Below are 27755 nucleotides of genomic sequence, written 5' to 3'. Positions count from 1 at the left end.
AATAAATATCCTATATTCTAAAGAGAAACTATTAATTTGCAGGAAGACTGAATTCACTTTTTCACACAATGTGCACATTCAGTGAAATGAATGTAACATCTCCAAACCTATTCCATCTAGAAATTAGATTATCCTATTTAAACATTTTATTCAATTACATTATTTCTCTCAAAAAAATGCGGAATCACCCCCAAAATGTGCAGACTCTGTCAACAGTGTACCTTACAATGGCAAATTCTGTCCACATCAATAGCTCTGATGGGCTGAGAATTACTTTCAGTCAGTTTATTTCCTAATCAGTCCATTACAGAACTACTTATGGACTCATTCATGTGTAAAAGAGACAAAATCTGTCTTCTGGTTGGAAATCTGAAAGTCTAATATTCCTAATTTTATTAGATGGTTCACTATTCCATTGACACAGCTAATCTAGATTTTTTTTCTATCAAGAAAAACGTAACAGGCCAGATATCACTAAAAATACAACTCCTAATAAAAAGTCCTGTTTAGCAACACACATACACAGATAATGATTTCTCTGAAAATGTGACGTTCAATTTCATTTTTAACGTATAAGAAGCTAAAATAATCTTAATGTGGAATAGCTATGGAACATTTAATGGTAGGGAAGTCTGTGATGAAAAATACTGACACAGACGAAACTACCAGTGTTTCACGAACAAAGATATTCATTTATGTGGATGTTTGGCATAGTTATGCTGATAGGAGCGTTTCATGAGACAAAATAAGAACTCACATTGCATTCTACTAATTAAGAATGAAAGTATAGGCACAGTAATTTCTATTAAAGATAAAATGGGTAAACTTTGAAAGTTCCTAAAAGAAGAAATTATTTGGTACAGGACAGGCCTAAGAAAGTAGGCAGAAATAAACAACATAATTTTTGCAAACAGAATACAATGGACGTCTTCATGTCTTCTCAGGTTTTTTTTGCTATTATTTATAGCATAGCTGAAAAAAAAATTGCAAGAATATTCAACGTGCTTTGAATTTTGAGACCTTAGAGTGAGACATTTAGTAAAGACTCACTTCACAAAGATGAATAACACAACTCTGTTCTTGACTAACACTATACTAAGTTTGGATTAGCTCTGCTAGCTACCTGAGAGGTAAGAGCCAAATGCACCACAATCAATGGAGAAAATACTCAAGAAATTCCTGCTGATGTTTCATCTTGGTATGAGATGGAGAATATTCTCTTCTATTCTTTTTTTTTTCTTTTCCTCTAATGAAAGGAAGATGAGAGTCTACATATTTAGCTATTCTGAGGAAACTGCAAAATTAAAAAATTTTTATTACTGTATTTAAAGCAGAGTACTCCTGTTATATGTAAAGTTAAAATTTCATACCCCAGGCCAAACAGCCCAAGTTGATGTTTGTAAGGACTCAGTACATGTTCTCCATGAAATTTATTTGCCCTGATCAACTTCCGTAACTCCATACATGAAGAGAGACCTCTGTAGCATCAACTCTACTTCCAGATGCAAAGTGGGAGTAAAGTATCCCTGGGAGATCTATGCACCCTTTTAGAAAAGTGAAAACTGATTAAGGCAATCAATCAGCAGATGCACTCGTCAGCTCCATTAGCAATATCTTTCACTGTTAGTTAGGCAGCAAAACTTCCAACTCCAATTCACAGGGCAGCTTTAGGGTAGGAAAGTTTCTGGCTGCACTGTTACATTGGAATTGTGCTATTAAGGAACTGTCAAAAGAGCACAAAAGAAGGATGCCTTGTGTACACAACTGTAAGGCTACTCTATACATTAAAACTTTTAGGTTCCTCCATTTTTTAAAATACGTTGTCTTAATAAAATATTTACAGAGCAAAAGTATTCAAAAATAAGAAAATTCTTCACTATATAACTGTCCTTTTTAGAAAGTGAGTGAAACACGTAAGTTAATAACACAAAATTGTTCAAAGATCTGAAATAAATTTATAAGTTTGGCACTATCCTGAAGACATCAAGTAAGATGTAAGAATTAAAGTAAGCAATCTCTTACATTCAGTGACACTAAGCCTTCTCAAAAGGTACATGCATATTCATCTCGGTTGTGCATTTTCAAAATGATAGAAACAAACTGTTTCAAATTAGCAATAGTTTGTGTAATATAAATATTTGTCAATTCAGGTTCTGGAATTATGATTACAGAAATATTTAATCCTTTCCATCTTTCCATTTTTTGTGCTACATGGCAGTGGGGACCAACTGAAGTGCCTTTTGCTAAACCTGAGTGCAGTAAAAAGTATCCCTGTGCATCAATAAGATCATCTTTTAATATAGCTAACTGGAGCTGCAGAGAAAAATATCTAACTTCAGCTTCCCTGCTTTTGCAATCAAACTTCTGTCACCCCATTAAATGCTTCTGCCAAACTCTCACATCTATGGAGCCACACAGCCTCACTGCCTTCCTCAGCCCAGCGTCAATGCAAGCTGTCAATAAAAGATAGGTTTGCCAGCTGTAAAGTACAGTAAAAGGGTTTCTCATCTAGCTCTCTCAACAGACCAAAATCCTCTCCTGGGGAACTCATAAAATCTTGTGGAAAGTTATAAAACTCTTAATATACCACAGGGAAAAATCTCCTACAGACAGAAGGATTGGCAAAATGACCTTATAAGTTTTTACAATCTATAAATCCTATGACACTTTTTTTGAAGTCAAATATAAGCCGCTACTTCATTTTCTGCTGTTGTTTTGGAGTTCACTTACTTGAAGTAAACAGAGAAATCATGTAATAACCAAAAGCCCTTTTCCAGTTCTACAATGAATATATTTTTTTCTAGGTAATGTGAATTACAGTGTTTATATTTTACAGCATAACACAAACATGTGCATACAGTTACCCACAATAAGAAATTTGTTTTATCTGTGACTTATCAACAGAAAAGGATGGGGAGGTTGTTAGGATACAGGAAATATGTTATTTTGCATATTCAAGACAGTTTTAATTTTGTTGAGTTGAAGAAACTCTGCACTTACTCAACTGCCTTATTCTGCTAGCAATGCAGAATACTTATTCCACTGTCTAAGAATAATAAAGATGAAATATTACACTTGCACTTTGCAAATACATAAGGAAATAGAAAAGTTTAAAACAACAGCTTTCAAAAGCTTTGGTTTTCTGAAGGAAGAAAGATTATCAAGCATGTTATTATGCACACTAATAGGTAGGTTTCTTCCATATGCACAAGAAAACTAATTCTAAAATCAAGCCTGAATATCAACAAGAATTACTGAATTTGGTTTTCATTGATAAGTGTTTTGGTACTGTGTGTGTAAACAAATAAATACTAAAACATAATTTTTCAAACAAATGTTTTCATGAATATGTAATATAGTGAGCTTCTTCCAGACTTTGGTTAAAAAAAAAGTTCTAGCATAAAGGCTCACAAGATTCAATTGTTCAAAAAGGATGAAAAAAAGCTAAAGCCACCTTCTCTATTTAATACACAAAAGAATACTCTAAGGAAATAGTATAAAAACACTGAATATAAAGAACACAATTATAGACCTCACAAATGTATACAAGTATCTGAAAGGAAGGTGCCAAGAGGATGGAGGCAGATTCTGTTCGGTGGTGCCGAGCAATAGAACAAGAGGCAATGGGCAGAAACTGACATACAGGTAATTCCACCTGAACTTGAGGAAGAACTTCTTCACTGTGGAGGTGATCAAGCATTGGAACAGATTGCCCAGAGAGACTGGGGAGTCACCATCACTGGAGATTTTAAAAAACTGTCTGGACACAATCCTGTGCCATGTGCTCTGGGATGACCCTGCTTGAGCTGGGAGATTGGACCAGATGACTCACTGAGGTCCCTTCCAGCGTGCCCCATTCTGCGACTGTAAACAGGCCAATAATATGCTGATGCAGGAAATAAGAAAACTTTTGAACAGGTAACCTATTCTTGTCACAGCCTTCTAGTCATAGTCAGTGTTGTTTTACTCTAACTCACCCTAAGGGACGTATTACTGCAAAGCTCAGTTACCCCATCTCTATGATCACTTGTACCAGAGACAAAAATATGAAAGAGAAAAAAAGAGAAACTCTAACATGGTGCCAGGGTAGAAAATAAGCCTTTAAAAATTATTTGCTGAAATATATTTTGTCCTTTCTACATTTTTCTTAATCCATAATTAATCTTTAATGCACAAGTGTAACCACAGAATATTGCTACTGGAAGACGCACATGTATGAAAAGAAATCATTAATTTCTACAAAACTTTTTTGTTATTGTGACTTTAAAAAAATCCAATGCAACATGCTTTCTACCATAACGTCGGAACTATATTTGAATGCCAGGTTAAATTTAGACAACACAGCATCCAGTAACTATAATACATGCTATGTAAATAGGATGTATTTTAAGCAAAGACCTAAGTCAAAATATAGTCATATGCAAAAAAAAAGGCGTGTGCTCTGTGGACATATGAAAGAGAGACTGGCCATTGAAAGAGCCATTTAGACAGTTCTGACATGTGGAATCAATAGGATCTGTGACAAATGAAGGGAAACACTTCTCTAACTATGTATGTTAGTAAAAAAAGCCATGTAATCAGCTAGGCATTTATCAGGCAGCAGTGTGAACTCCTTAACAATAACTTTTTGAAAAGAACATTCCAATTCAACCAAGTACTTTGGAAAGCTGAATTGCAAAACAATACCTAGAACAGTATTGGGAACGAAGGAGTTCCCAACAAGTTTGTTTCATTTTAAACACCAAGATATAGCATGTAAAAGTGATCACTGAATGGTATTCCAGGGTACAGAGAAACCTGAAGGATAAGCTTCACATGTCTAAGGAGCTGTCCAAATTACTTGGATCCGAAATCTGGCAAAAAACTGAATTTAAATTTCAAAATGCTATGAAATATAAAGGTGGATTTATATTTCATAAAGGTTGATATTGTCACTGCGTTGCCTCCGGCAGTGGCCGGTGATGTGCCTGGAGTAGAGCATAAAAACACAGCACAAAAAGCAAAACTTCATAGCCTACCCTCTATGGGAAATGGCAACCTACATATTAGGAATTTTCTCTGAGCCTGACATAATACCTTTCGATTTAATACTCAGAGAAATAGTCTACTATCCTTAATTGTATTTTATAGCATTAAAAGCACCACAAAAAGACTGCAGAGTTTGCATTCTGTCGCTGAGCTGCCTGCATTTGTTGCACAATGCTCTTGGTAATTCTATGCTTGGCTTCGATGAGCATTTGTCAAACACCAGGTTTTCTTTAAAAAAGTTTACATATAAATTATTCCAGTCTTTCAAAACTGGTGTAAAATTAAAAAAAAATATAAGATGCAGACCCAAAAAATAGTCCCAAAAATATGATTTGAAATATACTTAATGTTATTAAAGGGCAAGCAGAACTAACCAGAATCAACACTGTGAGAACCATGCCATGAGAATTTTCTGTGTATTCACATAAGGGGAAAAAAAAAAGAAGAATATGCCCCGCCATGAAGGTGAACAAAACTATCCTGCTATTCTTAATTGCTACTTCATCTCACCACTCTTCAGCAAGGCAGAAAGTATTTTTCCAGGAGCAGCATGTGGTTCTATGACAGACTCCACAGGCAGTTATGCTGTGAGTTTTGGAGACTCCTTTATATTGGGATAATATACAGCATTTTATTCTCTTTTCAGACACTGAATTCTCAGGATATTCCCCTGTTTAAATAGATATATGTACACACACACATATATGGCAAAATAAAGAGAGCTGAATATTGTTCTCATGCACTGACAAGTTTATATTTTATTTTGCTAAATAACAACTACTATGTCAGGATAGGAAATTCTATTTCCATACAATAAAAAAATGAAGCTAATTGACTCTTTTGATGCACTTCAGGTTTTGCTTTTTTCTTTCCATTTTTTGTAATCTTCTCTAAATTTTAATTTAAAAATCAAAAAGTGAGTCTGTAAACATAGACATATGTGTCTTTTTAAGATGAGACATGGAAGAAATTGAAAGCAGAAAAGATTAGCAGCCACTTCTCATACCTAATTTAAAATAGTAATAAAAACATAGGTCATCTGCCTGAATATGGAATTCAGAGGGTCAGCATAAATATTTGGACAGCTATCTGCTGTAAAGATATGTTACAGCTCTCAAATGGCAAAAAATTTGCATTTTACAAATCACAACACTACATTATTCAATGGAACAAAGAAATCAAATGCTAAAAATCTGAAAACAGAATTATCCCAATTTTCTTTAGCAATAGATATGTAAGTCAGATCATTTACACAAAAGAGTGTAAATGAGTCTGCAAAATCAGTCCTTCATTTCAGTGGTGAATCAGGGAAACATCTTAATTGAAGAACTTTATATACTAAAAGTTTCTTTACAGCTTAAAAATGCAAGCAATATTTTTCCTCTCTTGAAAATATATAAAGAAAAAAAAATGTGAACCAACAAACCCCCAAAAAACAAATATAAAAACATCCCACCCTTCTGGGTCAAACTGAGACCTCCCTGAAGATACTGATTTTTAATGGAAATGACAACACTATATGTAGTACTGTGAGCAGATATTGTTTTAACAGAATTTATCATCTCTGCTGCTCTTTTCCATTTCCAAATTGAGCCCAAGAGGCCCAAGATCAGTCTGTTAATCAAGTTTCTTGTCAACTAGTATTTTCAACTTGGTGTAGATTTTCTGACTGACGATATAATTTTGTGGCTCCTGTGTTTTCCTACTTCTGTTTTAATTTATCACTTGAAGTAAGTGCACTTGGTGGATACTTATCAAGTCTCTACTTCCCTGGAGGGCTACAAAATACAATTTCCATGTTTGCTGTTGATGGCCTAAATACAGTACACGTGAAAAAGCAAGAATGGTCTTCTTAAGCTAGTGGGTAAGCTGTCCATAAAACAGTGCCTCTAGGGGCTGGATTAGAAGAATAAACAAAATAGATTTTAGCCCAGTGAATTTAGATTTCTAAAAGATTTAGTGCAAGAAACCTCAGGAGTCTAATGATGTTACTTGTAGAAATATTCAGTGTCTAAATGTCTGCAAAATTTTTTTGCTACATGCTATACCTACTTGACAAAATTTCATAGTTTATTCCTTTTTAAGGCATGCTCTTTTAAAAAAATCCTTACAACTGCTTAAAATAAAAAAAAAAAAAATTGTTCCTGTAGGGTTTTGCTATGAAACTTATAATTACTCAAAATGTGAAACAGCACATTCCTGTGTTTGCACAACTATATGACATAATGTATATTCAACCTAAATTTAGAATAAGCTTCTGTCTTTTGCTGAAGACATTCATCCACGTATTTTGATGTTTCACTTTAGATTAATTAAAAAAATACAGAAAGAAACTTAAGTTTGAATTATTGGCTTACAGCTAAATTCTTCATTGATTTAATTGATATTATCAATGTCAAAATGCAACTATTTCTGTTTCATTCCTGAAAAAATGTTTCTGTTTCATCTTTATTTTTCAATAATTCAAAATTTCTGAGAAATGTGGCCAGACATCAGGTGACTGTAGACAAAACAGGAACAGTGAAACTTTCTGTAAAGATTACATTGGTTCCCTATATGCCTTTACCTCAAGGTTGAAAATCAAATAATCGATATAAAGACTTCAACTTTATATCTTATCTCAGATCTATCTTCAACAACACTGTGACCCAAAGTCATGGGAAAAGAAGTAGTTTAATATTGACCCAGATGGAACAATGACATTTGCTGAATTGTGAAGATTAATTTTTGTACCAGCTAATTTTTTGGGAAGCTCCCTTTAGACATATCCTGTTAGATACTGCAGTTGTGAACAACCATCATAAGACATCACCAATATCATAAGCTGATTTAAAAATAAAAAAGTTTTGCCCTTCAGGGTTTTTTATATTCTGTTCTGCACTGCCTTTGGCATAGGAGTATCAGTGAGTACACAGTAACACCTTTGTCTGCATACAAATAAAGAAACAAAGACTTCAGAAGTGCTGGGACCCAAATATCTTCCAAAGGGTAGAAAGATAATCTGAATCTTCCTCACTGACAGCAGCAATGCCATATGTAAGAAGCTACTATCTCCAATAGTTAGTAGAAATCTAGTATATTCTGTACATAATTATGAAAACAGTGAGGGGCACTGTCAGTCTGTAATAATTTTTCTTAGTTCCCCTCAGAGTTCACACTCATTACTTTTCAGCACATTTGAGTAAACTCATTTTCATATTGCTATATTCATTGAACATAATTTTCAACCACAGAAATAATGAAACTGCAACTACAAGGTGCACTGACAAATGCAACCAACTCAGTGACTATGCAAAGACATTAATTTTGTGTTATCTCTTTTGACTCAAGAATTACACACCTATTCTGGATATGGAATAATTCAATCACCCTGCTCAAACCCTGCTAATGCTGAGGATTTTAAGTGTTTCATTATCTTACAGACACTACAAAAGCAATGCCCATTTTACTTCTGAAATCTGACTTGTTGAAACTGCGAGGTAACAGACTCTCAGGCTCTTTTATGACAAAATAATTAATATCTTTTTAAGCTTTCTTTACCATTTTTTACTTTCTCTTGTATTTACTTGGGATCACTAACAAATAGTGTCTCTGTTTATAATAATTTAAAATTTTTCTTCATTGAATATGTAATTCTACATAAGTAAAGAACTCAATATTCTCCAAGTAAAGAAATATGCTGGCAGATGAAATCTGCTTATAACTGCTGAACAGAAAATTAAGCCTAGTACACTCAAAACTTCAACCCTCAAACCAAAATAACTGATGTTCTCTGAACTTTCTTTCAAGAAAATTTGTGTGATCATTTTGACAACTTGGAGATTTCTATTACACTTTCAAATTTCTTTTTAATTGTTTAGGAAAATATTTTTACATTTGTGGACAAACTGTGCTCTACCTGCTCCTAATTCTGTTTTTCTGATTCTGATTCTACATTGCCTCTTAAACTGCTTAAGATTGAAGCCACTCCCTGTAAACTTCATTTACTTCTCATGATGGCATTTTAGCATATGTCCTTAAAAGCTGTTGCTATATCTATTACCTCTAATATAATTAATAAAAAACAACTGCTTAATCATATTATGCCATTAAAATTAAATTACTAGAAAAACAAAAATGCTACTCTTCTTTTCAGCTTGTTCTCTGGGATTTTTTAATATTATTTGTTTAGATTTATGTGTAGTTGTCTTTTGGGGAATTTTTGGTTCTGTAGTAACAGAATTTGATACATGAACTAGAAACGTGTAAAAAAAGTTTGGTGTGCATATCAGTAATTTAAATCAGAAGATAAATGATTTGTTATTCCTTTAACTATGTTAAATATGGGTATTTTATCAACCTTCATCCAGCCACACTAATTTCCTGTTCAATTTTTAATAGAAAATATGGATTACTTTTCACACTTTTAGAAAGACAATGCTTTCTGATATTATCATTACAGCTGTAGAGTAACAGTAAGACACTCTTAAAAACTCCTCAATAAATCTGATTAAAATACTCCAAAATGTAGAATAACAGGAGTTGCATTGTGTACATCAATCTGAAAGCACACAATGAAAGGAATGCCCTGCAAAAGCTTTGAGGTATATCCAAATTTTTTTTTTTTTTTAATGAGCAGATTCTGTACAGAAATTAAGACACGTCCTTTCCCCTCCTTTCTTCCTTCTTTCACTCTATGACAAAATGTTCTCTATCCTCTGATTAGAAAAAAGCTGCGATACCTCTGCAGGTTCCCTACAGCAGAGCTGTACCAAAGCCCATAACTGATCCAACAGCATTTGTCATCTCTGCAGTACACTTGCTGTAATACTTCTCCTCTGGTTTTCCTTTCAAACTAGATCACACAAAGAGTCTTTGAACAAAATAAGGAAAACAAACTATTTTAACTAAGGAAAAATGACATATAGGTATTAAGAACTATAAAATAATTGCTTTCCTCAGGTCATGTAAAATAGAATTTGTTCTGCATAAACAGCCTTTGTTTTTTGGGGTTTTTGTTACAAAATTACATTTCATCTGATCTTTCAACAATCTGTTTTTGCCTCTTAAAACCATCAAAAACAACGTTTCTACCAAGTATTTTATTAGATTTGCAGATGACTTTCTTTGAACGATTTATTGATTCCATACAATTAAATTCTATACAATTAAATTAGATGAAAGTGTTACTCTGACATTGAATTCTTTATTCATAGATCTATCTTTTATGATAACTCCCAACAACAATTTTATCACTAGCACAGAATCTAACATAGAATTTACTATTTATTTGGGAAAGTCACAAAAATAAGATGATTTGATTCAGGCCAAATAAGCAAATCAAATCAATCCTGAATTCTGATATTTTAAATAGACCAATTTTGACCAATCTGCATCATAAATCTTCCCAGTTCAATTTCTAACTTAAACACTACTTTGTGATTATTTGCTCATTTTAATATGTAAAATATTTTATAGAACTCTGGCTCTCATACATAATACCAAAGAATTATTTGGGACACCAGTATAACATATTTAAGCAGTCATCTTTTATGTTACTAATACAATTAACATATATGTAACACAGTTATTTTCAAGGGGGAAAGTTAAATTAATATCTTTAATCAAAATACCTATAATTTTAAAAATATAACACTTCATTTATACTCAAAGATCTTAAAGTAATAAGTCAATCCATCAATGTGTAATTAAGCTAAATAAATTAATCTCAATGTGTAATTAAAGCACTCTTCCAATTAGTAACTGATAAAATATAATTCTTTCCTCAAGAATGGTCATAAGTTTATTTTGCATCACATTTTGCATCCCTATTACAGGTCTAGCTGTACGGAAAATTAGCAGCTTACCCATAAATTTCCTCTTAAGATAATTCTTCAATATATACCTGATGTAGTCCTTACAATTAAAAGACAACCTGGAAATAGCAAATGTAATGCTTAATTGTGACAAGTGCAACCAAGTGTATGCCAGAAATTGAAAAGAAACACTGTTTTATTGCTGAGCCTCCTTCCAAATTCAACTTTATGATGTTATTTAGCTTCCAAAAATTATTTTACTTCAATTTCAATATCACTTCAGCTGGAAAAAAAACAAAAACAAGAAAGCAAATGCAACCACAAAATATATCTAATTACTGTAATTACTGAAAATTTTCCTGTGCTAGACCTGCTACCTTCATTTCACCTCATGAAACACAGTTTTAGTGACTATTTATTGCTTATAACATCAATGAAATGGAGGTTGAAATAATTTGTATATGTAATTCTGGTTTAGAATTATATACTCTATTTTTTAATCTGTTGTGAAACCGTGATAGGTAGTCAGACACATTTGTAACATACTTAAAAGAAGAATTTATTTTAGTCTAAAAATAAGAAAAAGAATATTTACTGATGTAATCTATATATTTATAAGAGTCATTTCACCTAATGTTCCCACAGTACAAGAGTAAATTGTCCCTACTGCAATTATGGAAAAGAATTCTAGGCTCACCTCACAGAGAAGTAACAGTAACTAAACTAGCCAGAAAAAGCACTAACTTTTTTCAAAGTCTTAAAATATTTTTCAGCTTTAAAAGAGCCACCAAATGTTTAAAAGCAAAGAAACTTAAAACACTGAATTAGAATTTATGAAGGAGAAATAGGAACAGGAATGCTTCTGCCTGAGGTGCAAAGACCACATCAGATGCAAAGGACTAAGAAAGAAAACTGCTGGGTTTTGGATTCCTCTAAAGAGAGAATTCTAACAAAGGACAGGCTTTGCTCTGTTTCCCATAGGTTGTAGGTTTAGAAAAAAGTGGTAAAAGAGGGAAGAATCACTATTCCTTATGACAGGCAACAAGGACTGAATATGGCTTCTCATTATTCTATATGCCACTATGATATCCAAATTTCTTTTCTCCAACTATAATAGCAAATCGAGGAGTTTATGGCAACTCCAATTCTATTCACTCAAAATATTTTCTTTAATCCAAGTTTTGACCTCTGTACATTGTAACAGACACTGTTATATCCCATCCTGATGTAGTCTTTAGACTGAAGTAAATATTTCTGAACTAACAGTTTATTTTCAATTTACAGCTCCTTACTTCAAAAAAATATGCAATGGTAAGACTGTGAAGATGTATTAAGCTATATATGAACTATACATAAAGAGAGATTGCATGCACACCCGTGCTTCTGAACAGGCCTTAATAGCGCTTAATTAGTATAGGAAACAGCTTATAAAAACAGTTTTATCAACAGCACCTATTTCACTGGTGGATTTAAAATCATAAGGAATAGAAAGTTTTTAGAAGACAAAAGAACTTCATATGGGTCACTCATTTTGCAATGAAATTTCAACTATTACTCCTTACTCCTTCTGCCTTCTGACCTAAGGAATACAGCAATGACAGTTTGCTTACACCTGTTATTATTATGATCTATGCAGATTATTTCTGGTATAGTTATAAACCAGCTGGGAAGGAACAAGCCAAGACCTGACACTTGAGAGGGGTCATTTGACAGGAAGATTATATGAATTTTGAGAAAAAGCACACAAAATTCCACTTAGGAAAAAATCCACAACCAGACAATACATGAACAGAACAGAGTTAAAGCCCTCCCCAAGCTCCAATTCTTCTCATTCTTTTACTGAGGGAAAGCAACATATTTCATGCTGTCAGCTGTGAAGAAAAGGGATAGAAGGTGCACATACAAAAAAGGGCAGTGGAACCCATGTGAGTATTCCATCCTCCTGCCATCCACGGTCTTTGCTACTGGGTAAGGTAGCAACTGAATACAATTGAAGTTGGATACAATTTCAACACTTGATACGTGCACTCCAGCAAGACTTCTCTAACAGTGAGAGAAACTTTGGAAGAAATAAAACAGTGACAGGTACCTGTAAAACTGTGACAAATGTCAGGCATTTCTCTGAAGGGGATGCACTTATAAAATGTCAGAAAAAAGGGAAACACAGTGTCTATATATAAGAAGGGAAGAAAGGACAACCCTGGAAACCACCAGTGTCTCAACCCCCACTCCAGAAAATGTTCTTTATTTCCTCTCTAGGAAAAAAATCTTTACTGTGAGGGTGATGAGTCACTGGAATATAGGTTTCCCAGGGAGGTTGTGGATATACCATCCCTGGAGGTGTTCAAGGCCAGGTTGGAGGGGGTTTTGAGCAACTTGCTTTAGTTGAAGGCATTTCTGCCCTCAGCAGGGAGGTTGGAATTAGATCATCTTCAAAGTCCGCTTCCAACATTTCTATGATTCTATGTCCTGACTCACACTTCTAGTAGGGTCTAGAAAAAAGTAGAAGCTTTTTTCATCATCTGTGCAACTTGATTCTTATTCCTTCCTGGTCCTAGAAGGATACGAGTCAGACAGAGAATACCTTTCTCTGTCATCTGACCCAAGAATTAAATGCACATGCACATGACCTGCAGATCAGGTCATCTCCAGGAGGCAGTATCATGGTAAATAAGACAGAGGAAAAGAGATTTAGCTGGACATTGAAATCCTCTTGTTCCCCATACACAGCGTGAACAATTGATGAAACAGTACCTTGAAGCACAGGCCCAGATAATAAATGCTATTGTATAACAGCATTTCTAATTGTATAATAGAATCATAAATGCTATTGTATGATGATGAACAGAATAAGAGGAGCAATTACTGGTAAAGGAGACTATCAAATCAGTCTTTGCATGATAATCCAGTGCCAGTGGAGAGCAGAATGATGTAATTTTGCATCTCATTATCTTCAGCTTAGTCAGATGAAATTGTATCAAGAGAATTGCTTTATTCCTCACAGTGATGTCATGGCCCTGGAAAGCTCCATTTTTATATCATGATGTAGAGAAGGGAAAAAGAAAGCAGGTATCTACTCAGAACTGATCCTTTTCCCACAGCTCTCATAGCCCTTTGTGACATCAAGGCCTGAGAGATCAATGCAATTTGGCTGCACTAGAGCAGCTGTCTGGTTCTGATACCAGATGAGAGCTCTGAGGCTGCTAAACAAATAAGTTCTAGAGCTGATCCCGTTGCCCAAAGGCTGAACCACAGAAAAGATTTTGACCATGAGTTGCTGAGGCAGCACAAAGACCCACAAAATAGGTTGAAGCAGAATGATTTGTCACAGAGAGCCCAAGGTCAAAAAGGCTTTTTTGAAAAGCCTCCAAACACTATGGAGGAAGAAAAGTTAGTGACAGAAGTGGAAGGATTCTGTCTCAGCAGGGTAGGCAAACTGAGATAGGAGCTGAAGTGGTTGCAATGTTCCATTTTGGATGCCAAACCCTTGGAAAACAGAGGAGAGGTTAGAAAGGATCTCCTGTGGATAATGAAATAGAAATTTTCCTTCTTTGAAATTGTGAGGCATAAACATGGCCTCCTGAAAGAGTATGCAGTATATATCTGTACAACTGTATTCACACGAACATATACACATATGAGATCCAAAAGACATCTTGTTCTGTTAAGTTTCTAGAAATATTAAGATATAAGACCCAAGCAAGTCAAAAGACTACTTGAAACTTCACAACATATTCACAAAAAAAATTATAATCTCTAACTATAAAGAGAAAGAAATAAGATTATTCTATGAAGTGGGTTCTATTAGAATTACAAGAGAATGGTAGCTCATCAACACATTAGCTGTGAGTAAATGTTCATTTTCCTTGTCTTGAAAGTGTCTACAAATCATGACAGAACATTTCACTACTAAATTATGGGTGCCTTAGAAGTAAAATAAAACCTCATAATCAATGTACTGATTTACGCACTTAAATACCTATTTATTCATAATTCATACACTGTCAAGTTTTTTAACATATATAGTAGTGTGCTTTCTTTCAACATTAACTAAGCAGTCCTTTCAATTTTTAAAGAACGCACAGCTGTGCAGACTCATGAAAACTGATTGTATAGGACAGAAGAGGAATTGCCACACAAAGTATGACACAACAAGACTTCTATAATGTATTTTATTTTCAGAAATAAATCTAGCCAATTTCAGACTAAGCCCTAGTCTTTCACCTTTTAGGAATTTGATGAAATCTATGTTAAAAATCACTCCTGAAGTTGTTTGTTTGCTACTAGCATCTTTATCAAGACTGACAGACTGACAGCATAGCTGATGAAACATAATAAGCAGAAAGAACTTCAGGTACCTGAATCACCATGCCATAAAATAGAAATTGATGTAAGTAAGAATTCTGTTTTAACTACTTAATTACTTTAATTATTTCAAAAAATGTAGAATATTAAATCTGATTATTTAGCTCTCAGTGGAAAAGAGTGAAATTTGTGAGCCATAGTGGAGATATAACTAGAGCACAAGGCCTATGAGGAGCAGCTCAGGGAGCTGAGGCTGTTCAGCCTGGAGAAAGGAGGCTGAGAGGAGATCTTAATGCTCTCTACTGCTGCCTCAAAGGAAATCATAGCAACCTGGGGATCAGTGTCTTCTCCCAGGTAAGAATCACCAGAACACAAGGAAATAGCTTCAAGCTGCAACAGGAGAGGTTTAGATGGGCTATTAGGAAAAGTTTGCTCACTAAAAGGGTGGTCAAGCATTGGAACAGGATGTCCAGGTGGAGTCAATGTCCCTGGAAGTTTTCAGAAAGCATCTGGATGTGGTGCTTAGAAACATGGTTCAATGGTGAAGATGGCGGGGCAGGGCTAAAGATTGAGCCTGATGATCTTATAGGTTTTTTCCAACACTGATAATTCTATCATTTTGTGATTAATTCCTAATGTTTTGGCCAATGAAGAAAGTGCAGAGTTTATACTGAGCATACACTAAGTTTTGGAACGTAAAGATATCTGTATGAACAGTTGCAGGATTGTGTATGGGATACAGGCTAGATGGGGTGGCAGTCTGGCATAGGGTTGAGACTCCATGCTAACATTTTTTCCCCTTATTATGATCCTGCAGATGGCTGCCACTGTGGCCAGAGCACAGAGAACTTTCCAGAAGGGCAGGCAGAGAGGCCAGACCAGTCACAGCCAGGTGCCTGCAGCCAGGGGAGCTTCAGTGAGGCAGACCCGGCTATGGAGTCCCTGGCTGGTGACCCGGGGGCCTCCAGAGGCCGCTGAGGGGGAGAGCGGACATCTTAAACCTGCAGCGTACCTAACAGCCTTGCTCTGGCTCCAGGCTTGAAGAGTTTTATCTGGAGGCTTAGTGGACCACAAGTCAATTGTTTAACTTTAAAAAACCAGGAGAAAGCCGCAGGCCTCGGAATACGGGGCAGTCCCTGTCAGGGAGCCGTGAGCAGCCAGGTGGCTGGGCCCGCCGCGCTGCCGTGTAAGCTGCCAGGAGAGCAGACAGGCTGCCACTTGAAGCTTCCACCTTTCAGCGGAAATGTACAGGAGCTGACATGCCGCCTCCAAGCGCCTCACTCCTGATGAACGAGCACACACATACCAAAGGGTGACACTTCACTGAAAGCTGACTTCCTTAAAGTGCAAAATGTCATGTGGAAACAGAGGGGCATCTGCTGGGCAGCAATAAGCACATGAATCACATAAAAAAACCTTAGAACTAATTTGGAACTTTTTTTTTTTTTAATGGAAAAAAATGAGCTCAGAAACTCAGGAGACAATTTACTTTTTGACTACTATTTTTCCATTACAAAATATTATTCTGTTATTTTCCCTCCCAAACTCATGTTTTGTGTCACAGAAACACTGAGGAGCTATTCCTAGCAAGTCTAAAGTCTGTGTCCTGTTTTTTTTTCGTGAAAGACAGGAAGAGAAGAATGTAAAGGCAAAGGCTGATTGACATTTAAACTGTATTTGCAATAATGCATGCCAAGAAATGGAGAAGGAAAAAGTGAGCAAAAGTCAGAAATGAGAATTTTTAAAAAGAAGTTCAGAAAATATAGTAGCACATATGTTCTAATTTATATTACATTGTTCAAATCAATAGTAAATGACATGAAGTAGGGCAAGTAAAGAGAAAAAACCACTGAATGAAAAATGCAATGATCATTCAGTTAAGGGCAATAAATTGCATCTCTGAAAACTTGCTTCTCTGTATTATTCCAAACACAAGATGATACAAGAAATTTTACACTTCAGACTTATCTTCTATACTCCTTTGCTCGTCTTAATCTCAGAATACCATATTTTTGGAAGGCTTGCATTTTGGTTTAAGTTGGTTGCACTAGATATGCATATGACTATTACAAATAGAAACAAAAGATTATTTATATATAATAATTTAATTCTCAAGCATTTAATTTTAAATATTAATATTTCTTAAAATATCTAAACTTGGAACACCTAGGCTGAAGCCAATCTTCTAAAGCAGGGAAAACAGAGAATATGCATAATCAAGAAAGTGAATCAGTATCAGTGAGATCTTTTTGGAGAGTACCTGTGTTGCTTTTACAGTGATATGACTGTTCTACTTCCAAATATTTTATAGGAATAGGTGAATTTAAAAACCTGATTATTTATCCAGGTCACTGTCTTTGTGTTCATTGTACCAATCATTAAACAAGTTTTAAAATAGAATCAGTTCTCTTTTAGCTTTAGTTCTAGTATGACAAAATTACAATAGCAAAATTTACATTCATATATTTGTAATCAAACAAAGCCTGTTTCATCATTTCTGCACAAAGTTACTTAATGTGAAATAAATTCAATTACACATTAACAAATACATAACACTGGCTGCAGAACTATTATGATTATATATGTTGAGTATTACACTGGCACCCTCATCAGATTATTCATTCATTAAAACCAGAGAATTTTCAAATATTGTTGCAGTTGGATATTCTATATGATGTCTATTTATCATTTATTTCTTCGGAGATATATGGCTCTAATACATATTTGACACAACAGATTTCTATACAGCCTATTTTTTCTAGAATTTACTGCTTCTTGTTAATATAAGATGGGGAAAGACAAATTTTAAGTATTAGAAATTTTAAATAAAATAACTTTATGATATTTTTCAAAAATTCCACAGGATGCAAAAGTAAAAAAAAAAAAAAAAAAGAACAAAAAAGTGGGATTTTTCCTTTACCACAAAGCTTTCCCTTTTAGTTTCCTATTTTTTTCTAGACTCTGGCTTTTATACATTAAACACAGAATACATTAGATTTGATTTGATTAGTTAGAAACCTTTTAGTTCTTTTAGTTTTATTAATCTCTTAGTTTAGTTAATCTCTTAATTAGACATTTCTTTTTGTAAATTTTTTTTTAAATTTTTAAATCATTACAATTGCACACCTATGTAGATACTATTTCTCTCCTTATTTTATTTTTTTCTTATTAAGGTTTAGTTGACGTCCAAATTCAACCCATATTGCATAAAAACAAATTCTTTATCAAAGGGAATTAAAAAACATATAAATCTATTCAGAATTGGGAAATCTCATCAATATATTATTTTTGACATTAGACAAGAAACATCTCATAAATTAAATGTAAACCAAACTGAAAACAAATTCTATTAACATTATTTTGCTGTGTTTTGGAAAAGGACATTTTGGCATCCCTCTGACCAATCATATATTCTTGCTAACAAGGACAGTACAGCCTTAATGATCTGAAACTCGTTTTTCTGGGAGACATAAGATTCAGTCACACAAATGAATTGTTGATAAACGAGGGTCATTGAGCAAAAGATCCTGCAGAGTCTGTAAGCTCCACAGGATGGAAACTCTCTCCTGCAGAGTCTTTCTTCTGAGAAACAAGTAAACTCTGCAGGCTCAGACATTTCTGTACACAATATTTTAAACACAATAAAACAGATGCATTGAAGCAGTCCCGACAGACACACCAGAGTCTGAGATAACTATGTTTTGGTTATCACAGTTATACAGTTAGATGTGTGTTGTGTTTGATCTTTTGACTTCTTTTTTTGTAATTAGTGCTGCTAGTTCATAATTTTTAGTTTTTTACATTTCTTTAAGGATTCCTCCTCTTTTTTTTCCTATTGTCACTTATACTACACTAAAAGGCAAAAGTCTAAACTAAACTTTATTATGCAATGCTTTACTCCAAGAGGTAAAAAGAGGCAAGGATAATTTACCGAGTCAGAATTTGTCTGTATTCCCCATTGACTTCTCTCTATGTTCACCATTTTTATAGAAGGAAAGCAAAAAAACAGTCCACCTATGACAACAACCACAAACCAGCAGTGTCTGCAAATGACTGAAAATTCTCTAGCAGAATAAACCATATATTACATTAGGGTACAATAAAAAAAGTTCTATCTTAATATGAATTATTTTCCTGTAATTTCAAAGTATTTAGTTTTTAGAGGAAATAGAAGAATTTTCCTGCAGGGGATGTCTGAAAGTAGAGCCATCTACTATTCTAATACCCTATAATAACCAAGGTAAGTGAGATTTAACAACTCTGCAGGACTTAAGTTTATATCCTGCTTGGAAATTATAAAGCAGAGTTGCAGACAGCCCTCTCTTTTTCCTGCAGCTTCTGTAAAAGAGTTGTGATTTTTTATTACATACTGAGCCTTTTTCCACAACACAGTGCATTTCTGATATTGTTGATCATGCATTTTAAGAATTTAAGCGTACCAAAAACATAAAGAACATATTTTGATAGGTTTAAATGAGAAACTACACACTGGGAAGCAGGAAAAAATAATTAAGGATGCTTTGAACATGCAGATTAATTAAAAGTGGCTTTAGGTAGTAAATATTTCAATTAAAATGGAAGCTGGAAATTTTTGAGTATTTCTTGGCAAGATCTCTGTTCTTCACAGCTGACCTATTAATTCATGTCAGTAGGAAAAAAATCTTCCATGAAGACAGCCCATTTTATTTTTAAACAAATTTCAATATTTTAGAGTGTCAGAAAGGAAGCTAAGGTAATCTAATGTATTTTAGACCTGTCTGAGAGTAAGTTTCCTGTGCAGCTATTCAGCTGCCATCTTAGCCATCGTAGAAAGCAGGTGAGGCTTTGTCCTAGGTCAGATTTCTCATATTCCATTTTACAGCCGTGAAACCTGTTAGTTTAGCATACACCATTCACTTTATCTTTTTTATTGGACCAGTAGCTCTGCTTGAACATGAGAGCTGTTCTCTCTCATGAAGAGACAACAAATGGAAAAGGAAGGGTGACAACTCAGCTGACAAGATGGTGCAGCACTCTGGCCACTAAAAAACTGGCAGTGACAGAAGGGAGGGGGATTTAGACATTCTTCAGACAGCCATGAAGGCTGATGGAAGGCTGAGTAGCTGAGCTGGGTAAGGGCAGAAGTCATGTGGAGGTGGAGCAGACTAGGCTGATTTGGAATTTGGGGATAGGAATAAATAACTAGGCAGATGAATAACTATGCTAGGCAAAGCACAGGAGGCTAAGGAGAAGAGCTTTTGTAACAAAGCAAAATTGACAGTTCTAACTGCATTTAGATGAGTCAGCAGCACTGATTGTCACATATGCACATGTGCACGTGCAGACAGACGCATCTATACTGCAATGACATTTTCTAAAGACAGAAATTTTTTGGTCGATCTCCCATTGGATTTTGGAACACTGCAGCTGATATTACAACTGCTCCTCTACCAAGGAAGAGTTCTATCTGAAACATTTTATCTGAAAATCCATAACTGTGTATAGTGTATACTAGGACAAAAGTGGCCCTAGTTTTAAAACACATCTTAGTACCTATAAAGCTAAATATTGGAAGAAACCTTTTACAAATCTGTCATGTTATAATTTTTTTAGTAAGAAGATGAAATAAAAACAATACCCTGAGACTCAATTAATTCCAACTGAATTCTTAAAGAATAAGTGAACTGAATATAATTATTGTGGCAATATTTTCCTTCAGACTATATGCAAATATCTGAAAATAAGAAACTACTTATTATTCAGTATATTTAAGCAAAAAAACCTACAACATATATGAAAAAATAGCATCACAGAAAAGCTTCACCTCTTCTAATAATGGCAGCAACACAAGAAGCTATAAAGAAACTGTATTCTGAGACAGTATAAACCAGTGCTGTTCACAAGCAGCTGTCTTTGGGATAAAATTAGTGGGAGTTACACTGTTTACTTTAATGGAGCTATGATTTTACTCCTTTTCCATAGTAGTTGTTTTCTAAATTGCTACTTGCATTCACTTATCAATTTTCTTTAAGTAGCACAGTACTTACAACAGCAGCATGTAGTAGCATGAATTGGGTTAACCACACTCGTGGTCTGGACTGCACTTGCAGTTAACACACCAGTGCCACATAATCATATGGTGGTGGAGCAGAGACAACAATTTCTTAACATGGTTTCCCTCTGAAAAGAAGTCCTCTAATGTTGTATAGACATATGGCTCTTCTGCTGGCCCAGAATCACTAGTGGAAGAAAATGATTAATTTCTACTTCAGCTGCATCCAAATCTAGTGAGAAGCAAGAGCATTTGGACAGGAGGTCATTAAAGAGTGCCCTAGTAAGACACACTGTTAGCAAAACTAGGCTCTTAGGTTTGGTTTTAAGCAGAAGGGAATATAAGTACTTAGCCTGACTTAACCCTTAACTAGAATATATGTTATCTCTATTTGTAACAATTGTTTACTTGAAATATTTTTTCTTGACTGAGCATTTTTTCTTGAAGCAACTAAGTATATTTTAAATATATCCCTTTTCCATCAGTTGATTACATTTTCAGTTTATGTCTTACATTTTACTGAAAATGTCTCTGTGTAGCTGGTTTCCACTGTATTAAAAAAAACCCAAAAAACATGTGTACTATGATAACACATATGATGAGCAATTAATAGAATATTTAGGTTAGAAAAGACCTCCAAAGTCACCAAATCTAAGCATTAACTCAGCACTGCCAAGCTCATAACTCAACCAGATCCCTAAGCAGCCTGTCAACACATCTTTTACATACGTCTGGGGATGGTCACTCTGCCACTTCACTGGGCAGCCTGTTCCAATGGCTGTAAAATGTTTTGGTGAAAAAGCTTTTTCTAGTACCAATCTAAACTTTTCATGGGACAACTTGAGGCCATTTCTTGTCCAATCCCTTGTTAGTTGGGAGAAGAGATCAACTCCTACCTCACTATCACCTTTGTTCAGGTAGCTGTAGAGAGTGATAAGCTCCCCACTGAGCTAAACAATCCCAGCTCCGTCAGCAACTCCCCCTTAGGCTTGTGCTTTACAGCCTTCACAAATTTTGTTGTTGTTCTTTGGGCATGCTTTAACACATCTGAATCAGGAACTGATAGCGATCAATTTACAAGCATCTAGATTTATGCAGATTACTAAGTTTTGCTTTGGAGTGTAAATTAATTATCACAACGAAAAAAAATGTCATGTTGACGTTATTAAGCAAAAGAGTGAAGCATGAAGAAGAATGTAAACCAGGGAATGTATTTTGTAGAGATTTGGATGTTATCTAGATCAGAAATGATGAACTACTAGCATCTCTACAAAGTTTGGCAGTGGCAGAGATTTGCACTGGTGCTGACAATGCTTTATAAATTAATTTGCTACTGCTCTCAGGAACGATTTGTTGCAAATGACCTTTACTGCTGAGGATGAAAACAAAAGAAAGGACATGAGACAAAAATGTGGGAATCAAAACCAAGGTCAAATAAAACCTGCTGAGCATCACACTTTCAAGTCACTGATAGGCAGCGATAGGCTTTGTACAGATTACTCTATAACCACACAAATCCATAGGATTAGATGGGCCTAGTAATTGTTCTAGCACGTAGCCTGCAAATTTCTTAAAGCAGATACTCAAGTAGATTTACATGCAACTTAAGTTTTACGCAAAAAATTCATCACCTCCCTACAGTTTTTCTACTGACACTTAAGTACATATTTGAGATGATAAGACGTATTGGTATTCTCCCTTTTACCTACACGGTTTGTGCATGCAAATTGTAAACAAATGGAATAACACTGGCACTCATTCCCAAACAATCCATTGCAGCAATAGCAAAATAGTATAGATTAAGCGCTTATTTTTCCCAGATTATACCTAATAACCTATAACGTCATTTTCAGTCATAGTTCACTAGAGTTAATTTTAAAGCATAATATTAAAGTCAAAGTGTCTTCACAATTAACTAGGCATTGAATAAAAATGTGGTCTGATATATATTGAGTTAATTATATGCAAGTAAACCCTTGCAGGTAAATGAGAATAGGCTTAATAAAAATTAAAAATGAACTCTCTGTGTAGGTGTACACTCAGTGATGTGCATTGCTACTGAAGCCCTAAAGCAGATAGCCTTCCAGAAGTAATGGGTTAAAACATGGAATGAGAAGCATGTAAAGAAGGGCCTAGCACTAGAACACACGGAGAAAGCACAGCACTAGGAAAACAGAGCAATAAATTAGATAAAAGGTAGAGCATCATGACAGGGGAAGAGATAGGTATAGGAGAAACTAATAAGCTAAGCAGGTTTAGAGCCAGCAATGTCAAAACGACCCTAAGGGTTTTTGCCAAGCCACGGGATCTAAGCCAAGTACACCGGGAATTGACCAAATTAGGAAAAGAGTTCAAAAGTTTAAAGAGGAAGACTCATCGGAAAGACCCCGTCTATGATGAAGGCAACAGGAACGACCACCTGAAAATTCCCCAAAAGAGATGTCTCCACCTACGCTCCGCCCACGCTCCGCCTACACCACGCCCCATATGAATATGCATGATTATGTATCTGATCTGATGTAATCCTATACCCAAAATTGTATATAAGGCTTGCTTTTGCTATGTGAACTCAGAAATCCATTTTGTGATTTCTCCGACGCGTCGCTAATAAAAATACCTCCTGCTTAATTGACTTAAGCTGAGTCTGATTAGGCAGTCACTCTGCCTGTTTGGGGCAAAATTTGGCATCACTACATCTCAGTTACTATAGCAGAGCGGGAACATTTGAACCAGGTTTATGTCACTGCAAAGAATATTCAATTAGTAGTTATTTTTTGGAACTGGCAACATTTAAGGAGCTTTTACAAATTAGTTATCTCTGGGCATAAATTACTATACCATAAATTGCTGTAAACTATCTTTAGAAAGAGGCAGGAAAAAATTTCAGACAACAGTTTGATATTTTCTGAGTCCACTATATATGTATTTAACTTTGTAAGAAATAAGTTTCCATTGCATTTGTATTTTCTATTGCCATTACTAAGCAGAAGTGTGAACAGAATCTAGAATCATTTAAAAAGGGGAGAAACATGCAGAAACCAGTTCTTTCTCTATCAAACTTATTATCAGCATATTTTGCATAAGTTTTAGTGTAACTCTATTATAAAAGAAATTACACTCAATTCATCAAATTTAGAAAGCAGGGAATTTTACTTTGATTATGTGGTCAGTTATTGCTCTACTACTCTCTCACTTTAATGATTCAATAGAATAGTATTAATAACATAACAGAAACTCCCTCATCTGTTAATCCTAGTTTACTTCCTGCCTCTCAGAAGGAAAGGAAATATTTCAGTGATGATCATGAAATTTCATCCATTTTACTTTTCTCTTCTTACAGCTGGCTTAGAAGGCAATACAGGAAATGGAAGAAGTTATTTCAACTTTTTAACTGCATAAATATGTACATATTTCTTAAGAAATGTTCAGTTTGTCCTCAGCATATATGTTTCAGTAAAAAAACCTATTTGAAGCATTGTAAATACAAAGCCAACTGGAAAGAGGTTTGTGAGTTTTTGTCTCTAGAAAAAAATTGTTATAAAGCCAGTATTCTTTCTTTGAAATATGTTATTTTTCCTCTGATAGTGCTGAAAACAGGCTTAGCTTGGCTAGTGAACTTCTGGGTCTAATTTAATTATGTTATGAATTGGTGTGAAAGTTTGCAGGATATAAATGAAACTTGTTTAAAGCAGTCTCAACAAGGGAAGCATGAAAAGATGATGTCCATCAGAAATGAGTTTTCCGAGAGTTTTGCAAAGCTGACTGCAAGAAGGGTTTTCAATGCCATTTTCTTTCTACTGCAAAAATGTCATACATACCTCTACTTAACACATGAAAGAAGAAAAAAATATGAACTAAAGCTGGAGGATTCAAATCAAAACAATATTGCACTGCCAGCCACTTGTTTTGTACCCTAGTCTGAGGCAGAGGCTGCTTTGAAGACTGATAACTGCTGCAAGCTTGAAACCTCTGGGTAGTTTTACATTTTCAAGTGTTTCCACAGGGTAGGCTCCACACCACAGTACTTCTGAATGAGGGCTATGCTTGAACACACAACTATGCATTAAACAAGGAGTGGCAGAGTAACACCTCATGCATTTGGCACCTCTGAAGTACCTGTTTTAGCTGAATCCTAATAGTTTCACATGCAGATGCATCACTCGAAACAAAAAAACAGTAAGCAAGTATGAATACTGCTAACCTGAGGAAGCAGTGGTATGTTCTAGGTTATATTTGCAGTCACTGAATTTGTTTCATAGGTTAAAAATTCTGGTAGATCTTTTAATTTCCAAATCACAATACCAGATAAGCTAAATATAAGTGTAAAAAAATACCTTTCAGATAATGGAAGCAAGGTGTAATAGGAATTTGCCTGTATTCATAGCTCAGGATATATAATCTCATCAAGGTAAAAGTAACAGTTTCATAATGACCTGGGGCTTGAATTAGTAGTGTTGTAATAACTTCATTATAGGGGAATTTGGTGAGTACTGTTGTAAGAGTTTAATCATGGGGGAATTTGATATGAAATGAAATGTTTTCTCTCACAGTCTCTCCTGTTGAGAAACACAACTAAAAAAACCACGAAAGAACCATAGCCATTCCCAGATCAATGGATAACTTCCACCATCATCTCTATCAAAAATGTTTAGCTCAATGAACAATTCTTAAAAATAAAAACCAGAAAAATCAGCAGAGTTGCAAAACACAGGAAACATGGTGGTTTTGGTTCACTATTATCACAGATAAGAGTATTTTATCTCACTTTTCAAGATAACTGACTACAGACAGAGCACTGAGAAATTAAAAGATATAATATTGAAGATATAGGTGAAAATAGCAGAAATAATCTCTCTACTCTGACTCAAATAGTAAACCCGAAAATTATTTGCTGTTTCTGGAAAACATAACATTGCAGAATTATAAAAGAGTAATGCACAAATCACTGCCTAACTGAAATGCCATTTTAAAATGAAATCAAATAGGACTCCTAAATATCAGTTTTCATACAAATGGGAAATTTAATCTGCATTTCTTATAGGTGCAAAAACTTTGGAAATATAAATGGATTCTAATTCAGAATAATAAATTACCTGTAAATATACAGGGATATTTAACTACAGTGCTCCATATACTTCTGTGGCCCTATAACTGACTAAATATGAGAATGAACAGATCACTTTTAATAGAAGCACATTAATATAATTGGTGGATGTACAATAAAAGAGGTTCAGATGTTCACTTTACTCAATTAAGGCATTTAAAGGCTAGTGTGGAAAATAGAAAAGATTTTTAATTTTGCCCCCAAACCCCAGAAATTATAGCAAGTAAATTCTCCTTTGAGCCAAACACACGACCTTTGGAACACAAAAACCAAGAAGCAAAGCTACATTTCTTGTTAAATAAAGTCAAGAATACAGTTGTACTATATTTCTTCTTTTTCCACTTTCTTCCCCTCAGATTCTACATCAATATTTCCTTTAATACAATTATAGCCACATGAAACTACTACAACATAGGTTAAAGAAATGGCATATGCATAAAAGAAGTGCAGTTATGCATTTCAAAAATACAAAACTGAAAATCTCTATTAGGATGAACGATATAAAAAGTAGAGTTCTGGTGTGAGAGATAACAATTTCTGTCTGACCACAGGTATGGTTAAACAATATAGTTTATAGGTATAGATACAGAAATAGGCCTTCTTTAAAACAAAAAAAAAAAACCAAACAAAAACAAACAGCCTAACACACTTCATCCAGTAGTTGAAATACTAGAGAGCTGACTTTAACATAAGCTGTTAAAGTAAGCTCTCTAGTTACTACTACTTACTACTTATAATGTTACTACTTCTAACATTATAAGCGTTATTGAGATTATAATATTGTAATTTAACTTTTTTTTTCCTCCAAGAAGTTTATACTGCCAATTGTGAATATATTTTTTAAGAAATATAATTTTATTTGCTAGAATGCAAGCTCATCCTACATTGATGTCTTGCATTATATGTCTGGCAGTTTTTTGGGGGAACATTACATAGCCATTTACTAACAACAACAAAGTCTGTTTTATTTCTTTAAAAAAGGATGACTATTTAGAAAAATGTCAAAAAGGATGATAAACATTTCTGCATAAGATAGACATGTGCTATCCTGTGAAAGATAATTTGGGTAGTCAGCAAATCCCTACTGGCACAAATGTGAGGAGACACTGGCCAGAAAAATCTGTCTGGTTTTCAGAATGTGTAACACTTCTCTTAGAGAAATAAAAGGGTCTCTCACTAAAATCTTAGCTGTCACATTAGCATTAAATCAGTGCCTGCCAGCAAACACGGTAAAAGGGTGTTAAAGGTTCTCATTGTAAATACTGTTTTTCCGAGAGCTTAAACAATACTACAGAAAAGGGCTCTGGGCTGAAGTGTGGAATATTGCATATCTCTCAGAATGTGTGTCTTTAGGCACTTATTTTTTAATTCCTTTACTGAGATAGGTCCTAATCTTGAAATGAAAAGCTTAAGTGAAAGCAATAGGACACAATTCCTAAGAATGCTCAAGCACTGGGCACACAACATGCAAGTTGCAATCTGATCCTCCTTG

At 34.7% G+C, this 27755-nt stretch overlaps 1 protein-coding gene across 30 annotated transcripts in view; it reads right to left on the bottom strand.

The window, feature by feature from the left end:
- TENM3 (teneurin transmembrane protein 3) overlaps positions 1-27755 on the bottom strand; it is a 1287129-nt gene that overhangs the window by 824287 nt on the left and 435087 nt on the right. The window lies entirely within an intron of this gene.

Source organism: Zonotrichia albicollis, chromosome 5 (assembly GCF_047830755.1).
Source record: "Zonotrichia albicollis isolate bZonAlb1 chromosome 5, bZonAlb1.hap1, whole genome shotgun sequence".
Taxonomy (NCBI): Eukaryota; Metazoa; Chordata; class Aves; order Passeriformes; family Passerellidae; genus Zonotrichia; species Zonotrichia albicollis.
Note: the sequence above shows the minus strand (reverse complement) of the source record. Positions and strands in the feature narration are given on the sequence as shown.